Source organism: Achroia grisella, unplaced genomic scaffold (genome assembly GCF_030625045.1).
Source record: "Achroia grisella isolate CSIRO2021 unplaced genomic scaffold, CSIRO_AGI_Agris_v1 utg1179, whole genome shotgun sequence".
In the NCBI taxonomy this organism is placed as follows: Eukaryota; Metazoa; Arthropoda; class Insecta; order Lepidoptera; family Pyralidae; genus Achroia; species Achroia grisella.
The window spans coordinates 922,914-944,045 of record NW_026712591.1 but is presented as its reverse complement, the minus strand read 5'-3'; the positions used below and the strand labels follow the sequence as shown (position 1 = coordinate 944,045).

At 30.2% G+C, this 21,132-nt stretch overlaps 1 protein-coding gene across 1 annotated transcript in view; it reads left to right on the top strand.

Annotated features, from left to right (window-relative positions):
- Positions 1 to 2,437: 2,437 nt before the first annotated feature.
- The window catches only part of LOC131853466 (RYamide receptor-like), a 136,031-nt gene continuing 117,336 nt past the window's right edge, over positions 2,438 to 21,132 (top strand). Inside the window, exon 1 of the mRNA XM_059204372.1 lies at positions 2,438 to 2,506. The gene's annotated coding sequence lies outside the window, so the exon portion shown is untranslated. The remainder of the gene's footprint in view (positions 2,507 to 21,132) is intronic.

The window sequence follows — 21,132 nt, the reverse complement described above, 5'->3', positions numbered from 1 at the left end:
GAATGATTATGAGTTGTAAATATCTAATTAATGTTACAAAATTAGATCTGTATGGGAGTATGTATGTATCAGCGGAGTCCTTCATTAATTACTGAAGACGGTGAAGTAAACTTATTAATATGTAACTTGAATAATAATCTATTCGTCAATATCAAGACATAATGAAAATCTTACAATAGAATATGTATTCTCATTTTATTCTTGGTTGATCTGACTAAGAATATAAAGTTCCTATTAAACATTTTTTAAGTAGTTCTTATTCTATTTGGAAAACATTTAAAAACAAACAACGTTTTAGGACAACGGTAGACAGATACGAACATGGTAATATGATACATATGTAGGCAATATGAGGTAAGAAAAGAGGAATGTGCCAAACTACCGTTGCGAAACACGGTTTTTACTGTTTGTCCAAAAAGACCAATGAGAAAAGTACATTGTGAACATTTAATGTACATAAACGCTAATCATTTTTATCATGAATAAGGTAGTTAACTTTATGTGACGTAAATAAAGCAATAATAAAGTTACCCTTAAATTCGAATTATGTTCATGCCCGTAAAATATTACGATGACGATTATTTTATTATCACACATCATTTAATTATATATGTATGTATATAAATTAAATGAACCCATCTATAATCTGACGTATAATAATATATTAAGATACTACGTGAAGACGATTTATATTTTAAAATTATAGAACTTTATTTTTTTGTTATTTTGGCTTTCGTGTATTAAAATAAACTGTTTTTCTTCAGGTCTGTTTATTGTAAGAGAAATAATGTAATACCACAGGTAATACTAAATAAAAAATAAATACCTAAGCGTCGCGGCGCTCTTTGACGGATTTCCTCTGAATCTGGTTTTAATTTAAACTATTAGATTTTTTTGTTAAGAACAAATTAATTTGTAACAAGATTGATAGATATCCAATCAAACATTTTATTATTGGCGGTCTTACAAACATCATAGTTAAGACATTATATGTAATAATTTTAATTTATTCAGTGAATACTAAATGTTAAACATTGTTATTTGATTACACTCATTTTGAACGTGAACATAGCGGTTAAGCACTAAGGTGTAATAATTATTATACTTTATAGAAATATTGGATGTTACATGAGACATTGGCTGTTTTGTTACTTTAATTATAGCCTATGTAACGTACATGCGATGTAATCTGTCAATTCATTTTAACGGATAGACAGATCTTCGGAAGTCTCTCTGTATGGCAGTTTATCTTTTAATGACTAAACAACTGAGTTCATATTAATAAAATTTGTTATTATTGAATAGACATTTAATAATTAGAATTTTATTAAAAAAAAAACAGCAGACGAAGTCTCTGGTAACAGTTTGTTATTTTATAGATAAATTATAATAATACGTACTTGTCACAGCAATTGTTTGTCATAGGAATTTTGCACTATACTTTTCAAAAATATTTTATATAAAAATTGTGTGGTTATTCATGTTTTTGAAGTAAAATAAATAAATAAATATTATTATTATGTTTATGTATACGGGTTGTAGTTGTCCCTTACGATAAGATAAGTATAGTGTGGTATACAATGAATATAATAAATGATATACTACTTAGATAAAGTTTTACATTTACAAGCTGTATACGTATATAAAGTAGATGTAAATCAAATTATTGTACACTTGTCATTCGATTATATGTACATATTATACATTAATATAAATATTCCACTAGAATCACTCCATCTATCAAAAAATTTGCTTCAAAATCCATTGCGTAGTTTTAAAGATTTAAGCATACCTATATAGGGACAGACAGCGACAGCGACTTTATTTTGTACTATTTAATAATGATACATGGCTTGAATTGTGCGACCAATGAAATTGAGAGATTACTAATTTATCACTTGGTATAGCTACTGTACTTATTTTCTGACTTTGCTATTATTCTGAAAATTGCTATATATAATTATTTATGAAGCTTCTGTCTAAAAAAGTCGTTTTATTCCTCGTCATTTCATTTAATTTCTTTATAACTTTAAGTTATATCAACTATATAGTAGATATAATATTAAAATTTTCAGCATTTTATTGTCGTCGTTATATATTTTTAATCTGTATTTAATGATAAAGGATCAACCTGTTTAAATAAATTGCTCACTTTAGTAGATTTTTTTTCTACTATTAATTTTGCCACAGCTTGGTTGATTATAATACTAAATAGCCGTTTTAGATATTAAATAGCGGTTGTTCAACTTGTGTAGGTAAAAATTATATAGACAGGTTTTATTCATTCTTGATATAAATTAATCAATTATTCAAGTGCACCGTATTGCGTGGTATTCGTTACATCATGCACTTTATATGTAAATAAACAAAATCGTTTGTACTCGTCATTAAGACCATTGTATTTAGTGTGTATGTTTGGTCTTAAATAACTGGATACTTCAAATCTTGCCTCCGTCTCAGTCACAATGTGTTGAAATTGAAAACGTCCCATTTAAGGAATCTTGAGGTGAGTTGGGATGTGCCCAATGATTTGACATGAATGATTTGTAATAAATTTTTAAGGTACGGCAAAAATAACAGGTCTAATGGGTCTGAGTTATTACTCTTTTACGTAATTTTATAATATTCTTGTACATAAAAGTCGTATATTATGTTGTATAATATATTACAGTCCTTTGAGTTAAAATTAGGCATATATAAGTTTGGTAGCCAATTTTATGTTAGGTAGGTACTGTCGAGTTAGTTGATGAAAGAATCACGGTAACCAACGAAAGCGTAACGTTTATATTATTGTTATTATCTATATTATATAATTATAATGAAAATAATAAATTAATTTTATGCTATAAGAATATATATTATAATAAAATAAACGTCAAAACCCAGTTCCGGTATAAATCTTTGTATTCATAACAGAATTCATAATTTTTCAGAACAGTTTACTGTCCATCCTATGTCACATAGCTGAAATTGAATTATCTGAAAATGATAATCACAGCAACGTATTTATTTGTATTGCAATACGGAAAATGACTACCTCAAAATTACATTTGGCCACTATTATTTTTCTAGAATCCGTTAAATGTAACTATAAATATATACATTTAAAAGTTTTTTCATAATAGATAATGTAAACAGATACTCAAGAAAGAAAAAAGTATATATATTATTTGTATTATTTTTGCACCCATACAGTCCTTCGAAGAACATCACATATGATGTTCTTCGAAGGCATTGATAAAATAGGAATATTATTACTGTTACGAGTAAAGATTATAAAAATTGTCCAAGTACCTAATATAGATTATTGTGTATAGTTTAAAAAGGTTCTCTAGGTGACCCTTTCAACGTTAACTACTCTAAGGTATAAACCCAATAAGTAATGACATTGATATATTTTTGTACGTTCAAGTATTTTAGAACAAGCAGAATTAATATTTTGGGAAATATGAGTGTTTCTGAGGACATATATATGATTATGGTAACAAAAATGAACGAGTAGACCGCATTAAATAATGTAACCAAAACCTTTCTAGTAATGTATAGCAGTAATAAATATATGGAAATGTCTAATATTGGGTTTTTCTCGATTTTCTTTTAACAATCTATTGATGTAATTTAATTAAGCAACGTACATTCAATATAAAATAATATTTAAGAAATTTAATATCTGTAATAGTTACGGATCACTTGTGTACACATAACATTTATTGTATGTAACCTGTATATACCTAAATTACTTTCACATATAAAATAAATTATGAACAATAAAGAATATTTGTATAGTATACCTATGCTATGATTAATTGATTGTACCTTGGACTATTTAAAAGTATATGTGTATGTCTGTCGATTTTTAAGGATTTTTTTATTGTAGTATCCAAACACGAATTCCAATGACAGCTATCCATTTTAAGGACAAATAATAAAGCTAAGTTCAACCTTTAAAAGACCTCTAGGCAATATTGTGCCAAGTTTAGAGACATTCGCGCTTCATTACGAAAATGCGGAAAGCCGAGTAATTAATAACGATTACGAATTACGCTGAGCCTTGCTTGTTAGATTAAATCTGAAGTGCTCCTAATCCTTATTAAGTATCATGTATTACATATGTACTAAAACTAAGAAACAATATATCCTCTAACATAAATTTATATTTGAAACTCGTAGTCAGTCTGGTTTCATTCTTTTGTTGATTTTGATTGTCAATATTGGTACATTACTTGTTGCATACACTAATTAACTATTATGCAAGAATTTTCAAAGTTGTTTTATAAAAGAAAAGTGTTCTTGGTGAATGCAAATACATTTCGCACTTAAAATACATAGTAAATTTCTGTACTAGACTATAATACCTAATAAATTTCATTAACCGGACAGCGTTTTCTTGCGTTAAAAATACTTAAATCGAAAGAGCAGAGTAGACTTAAAGGTTGAGTGGCTTGAATTATTGACTTGCTTAGTGCATTAAGAGCGATAAGATAATGACGGCGTAGAAAAAACATGGTCGCGATTTCTTGAAGTTAAATAATAATATTCTTATGCTTATGAACTGTAAGCACTTACATCATTGTGAGTTCCCACTGAACTCATACCCATTGACATTTATTAGTGAGTCATATTGAGTAGGTAAGTTTATAGATTTTAATGGTATGATGATATTCTTTTTTCTATTGACTTATATTTATTAAAGCTTAAATGCACGAAAAAAATTGCATATAGCCGGTAAACAAAATTTCTTATTTTCATATTAGGAGAATTACAATCATCTGAATATTTTGTACGAGTAATCGAACTTGCCGTTTGCCTCCTTTATTTTATGATAATTTATTTATTACTATAAACAACTAGAGTTACTTTAATTTTTATGTTCATGTTTGTTTTGTTAGTTGTTCTTTGATTGAACCACTGTTCTTTTGATATTTATGGATTTTTTAAATAATACATTAAATTTTACGATCCATGATATTCCAAGACATTTTGTGCCATTGTGAAATGGTTTAATTTTCAGAAATTATTACAAAACCATTTGGGTTATGAAATCCAATATTCAGAAATATCTACGCAATAAACTGAGCATTTTCATAAGACACAAGAATACAGTTTGAACAATAATATATATTATATTTATATAATATACATAATATATAGATAAATAATAAAGATTAACAGATCTATATATATACCAAGATTTAATTCAACGGAAAAAAGTTAGTATAGCATTTATGGCTCATCTGAGCTGGGAGCTGAGCCTGTTGATTTAAAAACAAACATTATCATGTCGTATAAAAGAATTATTCATCATTTTGGTATTTAATATTGATATGGCATCCTAAGAATTGTATATTTATTGTTAAAATTATTTATTGTATACATTATAATATTGTGATTATGAGTAACAAAATATTGAAATACCAGTGATATGAAAATTAAAAGTAACTGATGATGTTATTCAGATGACCCGCATCAACATCATTATAAGGGTAAAGGGTCAGTCGACACGTGTAATATTTTATATTGTTAAAATAAAATCCACACAATGGTCTCGGTGGGAATAATTATTATACCTTTATATCAAAATTTCTAACAGAGTCAGATGTACCTCATTTAATTTCATTCATATAAGTGCAAGCAGTGTAAAAATATGTACGTATTTCGTGAGAAGCTTGATTAATGAGCCAATTGACTGAATAAACTACTGAATGGACCGTATGTATATATAGACCGTATATGTATATTATAAATGTTTTAAATAATTTAGTGTAAGATTACATATTATTGCTTCACTAAATTGAAGCAAAATACATTTTACATTTGAAATAATTGTATAAAATATTTTGGCTATTAGAATATTGGTAGTCACATACTTGTTCTATATATGTATATATATGTACTATGTATGTATAAATAGACTGTATTATAAAAAAAAATACATATATACGTATACATGTATTTTTTATTACCTAAGGTGTTATCTACCTGCTACTGGGTACAGAGTTAGTTGTGTATATTAAAATAAGATAGCAACCAGTATATTGGATAATTTTTTAGTATAAAATTAACACTATTAGGGACATGAAATTTCATCATTATTGTTATGTATATACGAAATACTATGCCGTACTGTTAAGGATTGCAAATACATCGGTAGCAGCGCGCCGTAATTTAAGCTTATATTTTTAAAGTAAATACTTTTTTATTTACAGAAATCATTTTGTAACAAAGATACGACGAAATTAGGTTCCCTTTTAACCATTTCATCCCAAGTAGTTGAATTTTTAAAATAAGGGTCCATAAAAGTTTACCTCTGGAATATTGTGCTGCGGAATACATAACGTAACTAACACACAATTTCATTTTATCAGGTTAAATGCCTTGATTGCGAAATTCAATTGCGTGTATTCAATTGTTATTTTAGGTTATATTATCTCATTTCTTTTTGCACTATGTCTATGTAATTACGTGTATAAATAGTCTGTCTATTCCAGTACGTTCTATTTATTTGTTGCTATAAATTCTGTCGAATTTCAACAGAATTAGCAATAAATAGATTTCGTTTTAGAATACTTGAAGAAATATATTCTACAAGTGTGGTATTCGGGGACAGGTAGAATCTCTCCCCATATATCTAGCAATTAAAAGTTTGTTACATTTTTACTACTATTATAATACAAAAGGTCTGTTAATAACCCTTAATTACGATTTCTGAAACCATTGACGCTCGAGAGCGCGTAAAAGAACGTGTCATTCTTTTACGCGCTCTCGAGCGTTTAAAAGCGCAAAAACGCACCTAAAACGCATACTTTAGAGCGGGAAAGCTAGCGCGGTTAATCACAAGTTATTCTATAGAGATTACTCTATTTAACTATTTTTTTGTTTTCACTATTTTAAACGAAATTGAGTATGTTTTTATTCCACAGATTTTATATTCCCATGACACGTTTACAAATTATGAATAACTCTATAAATAATTATGTTTTTGCTTTAGCCAGATATCCGCCATTTCGCAACGTTAATGATTTATTACAAATAAGATAATTAAATATTACAAGGAAATACGCGAGCTGGCGATTTTACTCGTTCTCTTGGTCCGATCGATCCCGTCCAATTCAAACGGGGATTGAAATTACGACGGTAAAATCGAACCGAGCCGAGGTTCCAACCCCTAGCCCCTTGGACTAATGTCGCATCCGTCAGGCGGGAGTTAGCCTTCAGCCGCTCCATAAGCGTAACCTTCCGCAGGTTAGAAGTAGGTAATAGTACCTGTTAGGTGTACATACGGCCTGCTCACCGATTACGTTTTTAATAATAGTTGTTGTCAAAAATACTGATTGACATTGTTGTAAATATATTATAAAAAAGACAATAGAATTATTCTGCAAACGTACATATTATTTATTATTTAACATATCATCTCACCATCGCAACACAAAAGAACCCCACCACAATAGTACCTACTACCTAGTACTTCACCGGAAGATAGGGGGCGAGTGATAGCACTCGCCTGAAGCTGTAAAGGTCAGCTGCGGCGAACAGCATTATACTAGCCCGAAAAAAAATCATTGTCTACATTTACCTGCACATTCTTTCCTGTATTAAAACAGATTCGCACATAAAAGAGCGGTCGTGTAAAAGCAGCTATTAGGCTATATCGTTAAAATGTCGGTTTCCTCTTGAGTGCATGTATTTAAACTATTTAATTATTTTTATAAACCATCTGTTACTTGACAGACGTCTTCTATAAACAAGTTATCAACGTGTAGTCTCTATTTTTCTATAAAATACACATAAACGTACATAAAATTAAATGTTTATTTTTATCCATATTCAAGAGAATGTTAGTAGGTTCCATTTATATGAACCAAACCAAAGAGGGTTGGGATATATCTACTTAAAAACCTCTTTACCGTTCAAGGAAGCTTTCGTCGTTCAGTGCGCTATACTTGAAAAATTTCAATATGCTGCGTGATAAAATCTAAAACGAGATTTTGCGCAGAATATTTTGCAGAGAGTCGATAGATGCAGATAGCTCAGGACCGTTCTATGTGGCAGTCTATGAAGATTACTTATATTATATGTAGGAGTACGTACAGGAGAGAAACTATTAAGTAAAATTAGTCAATTCTTTTCAAATTAAAGAAATGCAGATTATTATATAACTGGAATGGTAAATAAGGTGACGGCCTAACTAATATATAGGACTATATACTTAATAACAACAAGGATATCACGCCTTTGTGTGATGCTCGTGGTAACCATCATATGGTTCTATTCCTGACGATAAAGGAGTCATTCTAGGGCATTCCGTAATTGACTTGTAAATATATCCTAAAAATATTTTCTTGTTATTTGTATTATAAGATAACTAGTTGTACCCGCGACTTCGTCCGCATGTTATAGTGACATAGTCCAAATAAAAAATATTCAATAATCTCACCCAAAAAGTCAAAGAAAAAGGTTTCATCTTACTTCAAAAATGTAAATTTTCTATACAAACTTACGTCCCCCTATTTTATTTGACCGCCTTAAGGGAAACATTTTTACAAACATTGAATATCATATTTACAGCTCACAATATATTTTAAAATACTTATTTTTTACATTGTTGATTAAATATTGATTTAATCAACAAAGTGTGTAGTGTAGTGTAAAATAAAAAATAAATTTAGAGTTTCTAGCTTTAAAAATGTACGATATTTCCATGCAACGTTCATCTATCCTTTCCACCCCTTGCAACCTTTTTTTCACATTAAAAAGTAGCTTACACCCTTTCTCTGGATCTAGACTATCTGTGTACCAAATTTCATTTTAATCAGTTCAGTAGTTATGGCGTGAAAGCGAGACAGACAGGCAAAGTTACTTTCGCATTCATAATATTAGTAAGGATTTATTTATTAACCCGAAATGAAATTATCTGATACGATGATATAATATTAAACATGCAAAATAATCGTCTCTCTTGTTAATCATTCGATTTAATGTAACGAGATCCAATGTGAGATATCAATTGATAAATAACATACGATACTATACTGTAACTTAGAGCGTGACAGGTCATTAACACACAACAGAGAATTATATTTTAATATTAACTGTTGATAGATGAGGAGGTAGGTTATGTTGAAGTCTTATATCAATAAAAAATCAAACAACGATTGTAACATTGTCTTTGTTAAATTTATTTTAAAATATATTGTGAGTTGTAAAAAAGAAAAGAAGAAAATGAGATTTTTAAAAATTCCATTCAATTTATGTATTCACGTCAACTCAAAATACTTACCTACCAATATTTTTTTCTTGATTTTTAGTTATTAAGACGAAAGTAAATACTATATGAGTTTTTATAGGCACTAATATCTATTAAATGTACTAATTCAAATATCCTACGTCTTAAATTTTAATTAGTTTCTGTTTTTATGACGTTAGAATTCAAGTTGTTTCTCAACTACTAGGCGCTTTGAATACAATTCGTGGAATTATACAATTTGCGTTTAATTCCTGAGCAATGTGAACGAACTATTAACGAGCATTCTATAAACTCATAAACAAAATTAATGTCTACTATTCATACATGTATCGATTTAATATATTAACGTATTAATTTATTTATATAACTACTAAATTTCTACTACGAGAAATTAAAGAAGTACCTACTACTTAGTTTTATGAGTTGAAGTTATAAACTTACACGATATGGTATTAAAACCTACAATCAAGGAGTTTATTCCTCCGTAAAAGACCGGCAACTCCCTGTAATTCACGGGAGTAATTGTGATTTATTCATCAAATCAATTAAGTCACCTAGTGCTACGAGTATTCGTGGACGGCGGTAATAGGAGCTTACCATCAGGAGGTCAGCAAGCTCGTTTGTTCCCTATGCTGCAAAAAACCTAACTATTTCGCGCATTGTAGTATGGTGCAAGTAACATTACGACAATTATTGTGAGATAATGCACGTTATTATTTGATTTAAATAATCTTAGAGCTCTTTGAAGTTAATTTAACCGTAAAATGACATCTGTCATCCATACCATCATACAGCCCAGCGTTCGGATAGAGAATAAAAAAAATTGTAGTTGCATTAATCAGTAATAAACACAATAATTATATTTAAAACTATCTGCCCGTTTCGGCCAACATACTAATAAAGTGTACTACATTCATATAAACTTTATCCAGGCAATGACATTGCATATAAAAAAAGGCCAAATAGCACCTATTTATAGATAGCTGTTCTGAAGTGATTGATGTGTTTAATGCACACATATAGGGGAAAGAGGATTACTAGTAATGTGGACTGATGATCTTATGGCCAGCAATGAACCATGTCAGATTGGCCTCCTCGCGGTTCCCCCTGGAAACCATCGTGATAAATTTCTGATGAATTTGCCACGATGGTTTCCGATGTGCCAGTGGTCCACTGGTGCCTCGCCAGCGTAAACGTTAGCGCAGGCGTGTGCACCATTCCATAATCATCCATTTAAAAAAATGCACATATGTGGTGAGTGTAACAATCGGTAAGTACAAATTAAAGCAAGAAACATTTTATTACACAAGCAGAAGATGTACTTAACGGAATGTGTTCTAGTAGATATTATGATGTCACGATAATAGAAATATACATATATATATGTATATACATTATATACTTGCATAAAAAAGAGCTCCCGTCGTTAATATTATTCTCGTAGTTTTAACATTAAAATGTTTCATTAGGTAGCAAATATTCCTCAGATCAAATAAAGCGGTGAATGACCCAAAACATGTGACAGTCAATAACCACGAAGTCCACCTACATCGGCTATTTTGCATTTCAAATTTAAGACGAAAATGTTATGATTCCCTTATTTATGACGTATTTGACTATTAGAAAATTTGCATTTAATTTCTATTGGTGGGTTTTAGAATGTAATCCACTAATATTAAAAATATAAAGTTTGTAAAGAAGTGTTTCGATAGATATCACTTTAAAACTTAAAAAGTGACCAATGCAACTTAAATCAACCATTTTAAAATTGCCGGTGCGTTAGTTACGTCATCATGACAAAAGGGTTTTAAAAAATGTTAGTAATTTAGTCTATCTTGAAAACTACATGTATGATAAAACCTATTGCAAGTATGATTTGGTAAAACCGGTCCAGTCTATCATGACATGACTCTGCGGTAACGTCTTTGATAATTCATTGTTCAAAGCTAACGATTGATGAACATTTCAATATTTGGCTAAAACTTTTGGTTCGAAAACATGAGTAGACCTATACATAAGTAATTATGTAAGTAGGCAATTTTATTATATTTCCTAAGTCATGCAAACAGGTAAGTTTCTTTTTAATTCCTCTTGGTTGCTTGTGATGTTTATATTAAGAGTACACATAGAAAAAACCCAGATCGATGCAGATAATACACTCATGAATACAAATGTTATTATTATATGGGGTTTGAACCTGCAACCATAGAAAATCAAAGCTGGATTGTATTAAACTTCTATACCATAAAAAATGGTCTCACATATAAATGATGTTTCTTAGTGCACATCATTTTTCAGAATCGCTAAAAAGTGGTGTATTAGTCTGTCTTTATCCGGTTGGACCTAGCCTGGGGAAATAGCTTAAAACCGCAATGATGCTACGTGACTGTTTTAGTATTATGGAGATTAAAATCTGCAGAACAATAAAAAAATTGTATGTCAAATGTCGACGTCCCGTTAAAAGATAGCATTCAAATTATTTGCCATCTAATTTCTATCTTATTCTACTTTGTACATTAATTTAAAACAGTAACTGTTCGTTTAATGGCCATTCTTACAATCATAAAAATTATATATGTATATAAAATTTATTTTTAAATTATTTAGGATTTACATGTAATTGAAATGGCAAGCAATTGACAGTTCATCTAATAGTAAGTTTACTGCTGTCAAATAAACAACACTATAGATATCATATTATTATATAACGTGATATACATCGATGATATACGTGATGTACATACGTTGCCGTTCTTGATAACTAAGATGTTACGCCTCTTAACCTGTAATTTCAATGCTTGTTTTCACCCTAAACACGACGGCTTCACTTATTTCAGCTTACACAGCTTACAAAAGAAGTCGCTGGGCGCCTGAAATAAGTGAAACTGCTCACGCAAACGATTTTTTACATTCTACCTCGATATAATTATTCATTGATTGATATAATTATTGGTTATAATATCGAATTAAAAAAGTTTTTGAGATGGAATATATTTTTATATAATTAAATTACCTTACTTTATCCGTTTTATTAGGTATGTATAACTAATATTATATGCCCGTTAGTCTGTCGTACTTTTTAAGATATGTAATGAAATGACAGCAAAAGTGTAGTTCGTAGGTTATTGATAATTTACGGTTAATTTATAGGTATACCTGTATATATATATATTATACTTAACTGATTATAATTTCAGTTTGCTTGTTTTGTTGTGTAACGGTTTAACCAATCATTATAAAAGCAAAGGATAGATCGACGCATGTATTAATCTTATTTAAGAAATTCCAGTCAAAATCGTAGGCATATTATTATTCTAGACATACATACATGTCGTCAAACTCTAGATAGCACAAATTTGATTAGCGTTGAGCTATAAAATTTTTATGAGTCCTCCAAATTATATTACACTGATTGAGTTTATCTTCTATCATATATTTTAAATAGAGGTGATTGTATTTTCACCATTAGCACAACCTGTTTCCAATTTTATTTTATAAAATATAGTTTGCTATAAACTAGAGGATCCCGTATACCATAACACGATTAGTGTCATATAATTGTATTTGTTATGAATGGGAATCTGTTGCAATTTTTATTTATTTTTAACTAAAAATAGATACAGATATTCTATTATTTGTGATGATTACAATCCTATATGTTTATTTAATTTTTAACCCATTTAGATATGATAATTTATTATTTTTGGGAATTCTTATACTGTTACAGCTTAATTAGTACGTAATTTTTATCTCACTCACATCTAATTATTCTCAAAAATACCGCTACCGCTCGTACACAAAAATATATATTTTATTGTAAAAAATTTTTTTTGTAATATAGACATGTGTTTGCTAATCACTGTTTTTTAAATTATCAGCCCAAGTTGCTATACTAATGTTATGCTTATTTGTTAAAAAAGTCCTTGCGAACAGATTAAACAAAAAAAAAAGTGTTAAGGGGCTGGGTTTTTAGGTAGCGCATATTAACTAAAAAAAATAGTGAAATTTTACCAAGTTTATCGGCTAAACTAAAGGTTTTCCTAAATTATTTTGCATTACTTCTCAATAAAAATGATTTTGAATGCTAGCAAATATCATAATCTTTCAAATAATACCTCCTTTGTGTATGGAGGCTACATGAAAACATGAAAATAATTCATTTCAGTGAAATCGTAAAAATACGAGATAATAAATTAAAAAATGGCTGTAATTTAGAGGGATGAGACGCCCCTTTCTATAGTGTTTCGTCGATAAAATATAACGTACGATACGTGGGTTAATTATCGCTAGTCCGTAATCGGACACACTGCATACATAATTGTTACATATAGATTTTTCAAATAAGTGCTTATAAATATCAGTGATCGCTGTCAGAGAGTGCTATAAAATGAAATTACACGAGACTCATTACAATATATTTATTGATTGAAGTTTTCTATAAAATTATTATAATTAATTTGCCTGCAAAATGTTTTCTCATAATGACTGTTTATGTAAAATATTTTAAAGCCTGTTGTAATTAATTCAGTGTATCACAGCACAGTAAAGACTATCTTGATGTGCAGCAAGTGTGTGATATTTAAATTAAATCTTTATTTTAATTGTTTTTTGTCCCCAGGTACGAGGTTAATCACACACTGTCGTTGGAAAATGTAATTATGTCGAGATTAAAACCAGTTTTAACTTAATAATTTTACTTTTATTGTGCTGTTAATAAAAACAATACTTTGTTATTATTCGCAAAATTTATTTATTAAGACATACTTAAAGTTTCATTCTATTATTTCCGTGTAATTAATGTTATCCGTCTTACGTCCCTACAATTTATGTCTATAGATGATGGTTCCATAAGATGACGTTAGCTTAATTACAGTAATTAAATAAAAAAGAAATGCGATTTACACACGTAATCCCCTAGGCTACAGTCTGGTCCCATAACAATAAAGTAATATCACCTTGTAGTAAATGTAACAGTTCTGTTTGATTTTGCAAGTTCTCCATGATATTGCAAATATCAATTACTATTTAATATTAATAAGAAATTACTATAAATCCCCTTGTAGTCGTAAGCTAAATGTTTAGTTATGGTAAAATTTAGAAAAAAAATATTTTTTACTTATCTTCTCTTTTTTGAAGAACCCCACTGATTGTTGATATAATTATAATTTTACCAAATATCTTAGTTTTTCTTCAGTTCTTAATTTAGACATAATTTTTTTGCAATCATTGACTTCATTTATGGTTTGGATTTCAATTATAGATGTAACATAATAATATTCGAACTGTAATAAATATATGTTTCATATCATATACTTTATGATGTTAATTAATCTCGCTTGTAATAGTAGCTAATAGTTACAAAATATTAGGTTTTTATTATTATAGAACTAGATACATAATTAACTAGTATCTATCGTTATTTTTTGTATGTAGCCTAGAATTATACGATACGGCGACGCGACGGCATATACGATATTCAATAAATATGATTTTATTCTTTTATTCGCATTATAATATTTATGAGTTTATTACTTGCACATTTTGTATGCAAATTTCCTAATTTATTTTGTTATGTTCAATATTTAGATTTAAAGTTTTGCTCGTTTAGAAATCGACAGGTATTAACTATAATACAGGAAATATAACTTTAAGTCAAAGGCTAAATAGCTTAACTAGCATAATTTAATTAATTTCAGGACAAGATTTTAATAGGAGTTAGAATATTTATTTACTTTTAAAATGACAATATTAGATACTGGTTTTTACCAGCAATTTTCGTAATATAGGTCCGTCATACTAGGATAAAAAGTAACCTATGAGTATGTCTCTTTATGCTTAAAGTTCTTAAATGGAGACTATTGGTGTCTATATTAAATATATACTATGCTAAATTCACCTTTTTAAATGGTGTCCACCATTTATATAATGTAAGGTCAGCCCACTGTGATGAATTCATTTTAGGACAAATGTTACTGCAGACTTATTTTACAATTTCTATGTTTATGCGTGTAAGATTTGTTTCATAATAATTTTACATATGTATTCTAAATCACAATCTAGTGTTTTACTGTTACTATAATAATATGGTTACAGCAAATATTCAGCAAGCACTGTCTCTCGCTTATCCACCATTTATCTAGCCTTGATGAAGGCTATTCCGGGACAACTGCATATTATATTTCTGATGAATAGTAGTTGCCGACAGTAAAACCGTAAACCATCTCATTTGACCATCAAGATTACAATGATAGATGGGTACATGGGCACTGATACAGACATACATGCATGCGACAAGTATAAGTAGTTCCTATAACTATAAATGTAATAATAAGTAGGAGCATACAATAATAACGTACAATTATTTATAACAATACTATGTAATATTATGTTATCTGTGCTAATACTAAATAAGGAATTGAATTTGTTTGATGATATTATTTAAAACTACCATAAATTACTGCACATATTTAAAACTCAGTTACTACTTCAAAGATTATTTTTAAAGCTTCAAATTAAAGTTACACTATATTTTCTGCATGTATCTTTTATTATCATAATTATTTAGATATAAATATTACTAGGTACTGCAGTCATATAAACATAGTCGTGGACTATTTTTGTATGACTGAGTTTCTTTGTGTGACTGAGATCTATATATAACATAGAAGCATATTCTTGTCCATTCCAAATACTGCATATATGTCTAATTTCATCACGATGGTATTAAGTAAATAACAATATTCACATTAAACATTTTTAGTATGATATTCATACTATATATATACAGAGGTGTAATTTTGGGTTAAATAACGTAGCACTGCGAACTGTAGGTACAACTTGTTTTGTATCTGCACTTGTCAAATGGATGATATATTTATGTAAAATAAGAAACATTTTGCAACTGCGTTCTATAATTAAAAACCAGGTCTCCATCAATTAAATGTAATAATTCCTCAGCATAACTTCCTAAGAAAATTCTTTATTAGTAGTAAACACGGAGCGGTAGTTATTTGATATTTTTTAATTACAACTAAAGTATATGGTGTAATAAAAATTATATTCTAAGTAATAAGTGATAATCTGGTATTATTCGTTTGCCCAAAATAACATACGAATCCAGAGAGCACCAAAGGAAGCTCTTTTACTCGTATAGTAAACACATCAAGCACATAGTATTCTTATGATCTCACAAATATATCCATATTTATTAAGGTTACAATTAACATTGTTCTAACAAAATGTTGTTATTACAAATTCATAAATCAATATAAGAATTAGTCTGTCCTTTATGTGTATTAGCACGTTCAAATGTAGCGTGGACGTCTGCTGCATGTAGCTACTAGGAAGTCAAGCTATTTTAGCTACTAATGAAACAAACTAACGTATTCAATTAGCTGTTTCTTATTAAAACAAAGTTATGATTTCCCAATAGTGACAAAACGGAACCAATGTTAAGTAATATTTATTTATAATTCCCCGTAGCCTTGGACGTATATGAGGTGGCTATTTGATTATCACATTTTCGTCGCTTACTGTAGTAAAAATATCAGTTTCATTTGTTTGTTTGCCGGTTAGTGAAATAAACCGATATCGGACTGTCTGAAGTGCATTTTAGCAACATATTATTCTGTTTATTATGACATTAAAGCGTACAGTTTTAGTGATTTGTAAATGGCACGTCTATTTAGATTATATTTTAAACACCATTGTTATCTTCCTTCCCTTCTACCAAATAATTTAGGATGGACGTTTTAGGTTTTTATATCTCTGTGTTCTATGTCTCTTTATCTATGTGTGCTGTCATCTTAGAACTCGCACCTTTTTTAGCTTATTACGCTTATCATATAATACATACACCCTTTTTAGGTATTTCTCCACCCTTATGACTCCAAATGAGTGGTAGAATTTGACTATTCAAAAGTGCTTATTATTGAATTAAGATTATTTCTATGTGTTATAAATATATACATTTATATTAAATACGGAAGGTATTTAATATAAATGTATATATTTATAACATATTATTAGGTATAATACCTGAAAAAGCATTGTATTATATATTAGCTTTAAATATTAGCCATTATCTTCATCTCCTTTCAGTTATTTGTCCTATGGAACTGAAGACCACGAAGCAATTTGTTTCTTGTTATTATTATTATCTCGACTATCGACAGGACCTTTGTCTATAGTGTGAAATTATATTTTTATTATGACCACATGGAACACATGCTTCTATCTGTTCTAGTCGTAGTAGAAGATGAGACATAAAATTAAGTTAGTATTATTAGTATTAATTTGCGTAATTTTGTTTTCTTTTTGACTTCTCTTCATATTTAGATGGCTATAGGTATCATATTTATATAATATATAGGTAATTAAAACATTAAAATGTATAATTGGAATGCCAAGAATAGAGAAAATCTTCAGGCTGCACAGTATCTAGAATTATAGGTGAGTAGGTACATAGTAAAATAATAATGTATAAAACATTTGAGTACAATAATTAATTAAAAACTTTGGGATATATAACTTTTTTTTCTTATTTAATAAAACTTTGCTTGGTAATAAGCGACCAGTCCAGTGACCTAAGTGAATTACTATCACAGCATCCAGTACTTTGCTGAAATTGAACATTGTTTAACTCTGATTGATCACGTTATAGTGTCCGTCCTAGTATGGAGTTGGCTTATCCTAATATAATATTATAAACTCAAGTTTGTGACAATGGATTGATGAGTATTTAAATGTTTGTAACTCTTTCGAGCAAAAACTACTGAGCATTTCAAATTAGACTCTACATTAAATATTTTTTATCCATATTCGAGGAATATAGCCAGTAGCCAGCCATCTATATATTACCTATATATATATTACCTATATACAAATTAGGTGAGTCAAAAGGATACATCGTCTCAATGTATGTTTAGATTTCCCACATGTGTCAGTCTCAGACTCTTTAATTGATCGCTAAACGGCGTTTAAATATTTACTATTAGTTAGATTCCGCAGCATCAACCACCAACAAAATACCCACGGATGTAAAGTACCTGAATAAAATTTAGTTGCGTTTAGCTATTGATTAGGTACCAATATGTTGGTACCTAAAAAGATAATAAAAAAAAGGTCAAATACGGTTTATTCTTCTTTAATTCTAATAGTATACACACAGGGCATAATAAAACAAGACGACAAAATAAAGGAATAGGTCTTAAATATAGCAATTTTGAAATATTACCGTTGTTAATCCATATCTACTAATAATAAAGTGGAGAGATTTGTCAAAATTTTAATAATTTTAAGTATTTATCATATTAGTATACATGTGACTCCCTGATATAATATAGTTTTTTTTTTCAGATGAAATAATATTTAAAATGTGTTTCTGTCTTTATTTAGTTTTACACTTTTTTTTTAATTTGTCTTACTTAGACTTACATAGGCCATCTAAATCTGGAAGGGATTAAAACAGGGGATGAAAAATTGTACCGTACTCCATTCATGTAGCCCTGCGTAAGCACCGATTAAGCCGACGGGTAGCGGGGCCCAGATGGGGAATCAACCCCAAAATTGCCCTATGGCTTTACACAGCAGTGGTGAGACCGCTTACCACCTATGCCTGCGCAATCTGGTGGAGGAAAACCCTCCAATCCACAGCTGCCACCAAGCTAAACAGCCTACAGAGAATTGCTTGTCTGATTATTACAATGAGCACCACGCCGGGAGAGCTCTAGACGCATTATTGGACTTGACGCCCCTTCCTCTATTCATACAGGAAAAGGCGAAAGCCAATATGCTCAGAATAAGTTCCCAAAGGAGGATATCTTGGCATTCCCTGGCCATAAAAACTATACAAGACTCGATTATGAGTGATCCTATTCTGGGAATGCCTGAAGACAACATGGCACCAGAGTGTAACTTTGTACAATATTACAAAATCGAAATATCTGGAAGAGACGAATGGCAAAATAACCATACACCGTCTCACTCAGAGCATGACCTAGTCTGGTTTACAGACGGGTCCAAAATAGGAGATGATGTAGGATGTGGAATATGTGGTGTAAAACCCAAAATCTGCAACTATATAGGCTTAGGAAAATACGCCTCAATCTTTCAGGCAGAGACTTACGCCTTAATTAGATGTCTGGAAGTAATCCTAAGCCTCAACTACATCAATCAGAACATATACATTTATTCGGACAGTCAAGCTGCTCTACTAGCACTTAACTCGTACGAAATCCGTTCTAAACTTATTAGAAACTGTATCCTGCTACTAAATGAAGTAGGAAGCAGAAATAATATTATACTGAGATGGGTCCCCGGGCATTCAAATATTGAAGGCAATGAGAATGCCGACCATCTGGCAAAGTTAGGGGCAAAAACCGTCCAACTGGGCCCCGAACCCTTCTGTGGTGTGCCTCGTTGCCTAAAACTGGGACATCTCAAATTAATAACCAAACGAGAAGCCCGATATAAGGTCTTTTGAATGTATTAATCCTGGCATTTCTTGCCAGTGATTCAGTGCTTCTCGACCAAATACTCCAATAGATTACTGCAATTGAGTAAAAACAACATATGCATGATGACTAGGGCCCTCACAGGACACTGCAAATTGAACAAGCATATGGCTAAGCTAGGCCTATGCACGACAAGTATCTGCAGATTCTGCCAAACTGAAGAGGAAACGCCGCTTCACATCCTATGTGGTTGTAGCCATCATGCATAAACGAAATATCTCCTTTGGAAAGTTTACACTCTTTCCCGAGGAGATAAAAACGATCGCTCCTAAGAATATCCTTCAATTCTTGTCCCTGACGGGTCTAGGTAGCGAACTCTGAAAAGGGCGAGCACAATAGATCTATGTAGGTCGCAGTGCTACAGGTGCTACACATCTGACAATAGCCCAAACAACCCAATAAAAAAAAAAAAAAAAAAGCACCGATTAGCTATCTCTAAGATGTCTACAATGTTTGTGACACGCCTTAATGTAATGACAACAAGACATGAATATTCTTTTGTTTTGCCACTGAAAACTCGACACGCTCGTTCCGTGTAACGCAGGACTTTCATTAAAGTCACGACGCACGGCTTATGGCTAGCACTCCAGGCACGTTCAGTCACATACAATCTTATTGTGGGTTTGCCTCGTATCACAGTGATGTCGTCTGTATTTGAAAGGCACTATTTCAAGAGGTGAATGAGCGTTGAATCATAATCAAGTAGAGGGAGTAGACACACTTGGCGCGAATATTACTCATATGTTGCTGCAATTGTATACCTATTAAAAATATATATTTTTAAATATCATAAAAATAAGATATCTGTAAAGAATAAATGTAAAATAAAGACCTTTTTATTCATATGACTTACTAATAAGCCAATAAGAAATATAATAATATATCATTACAGCTGATATCATGAACATACGAATAAATATACAAAACGGTATAACGAAATTTAAAATGAAAGTACTACCTACCTACTTAGAAATAATAAATGTGGTCAATTTATTTAAGTAAATAAATTCACAAAATGAAGGTATCCGTCGACAACCAGGCAATTTAATTTCCTATAATGACAGCATAAACATGTAATTTGTTGATCAAACCCTTCCATACACCTATCAATCAAGTCGTATCTTTGACACGATCGCGCAACGGAAGATGCTAATTGACTTGTTTCACTTACAAAATGTCATCAATTTTAGCAATATTCATTAAGGTCTTTATTCTTTATTGTCTTGAATATTGATAGACAGTCCTATATCCTGTAGTGTCCTCCAGTACAATATTAAGGAATTTATTAGGATTATCATCTTATCTGTGGTACTAGCAACTCGCCCCGGTTTCGCATGGGCCAAATATTTATTGTAAAAAGATACTTTATCT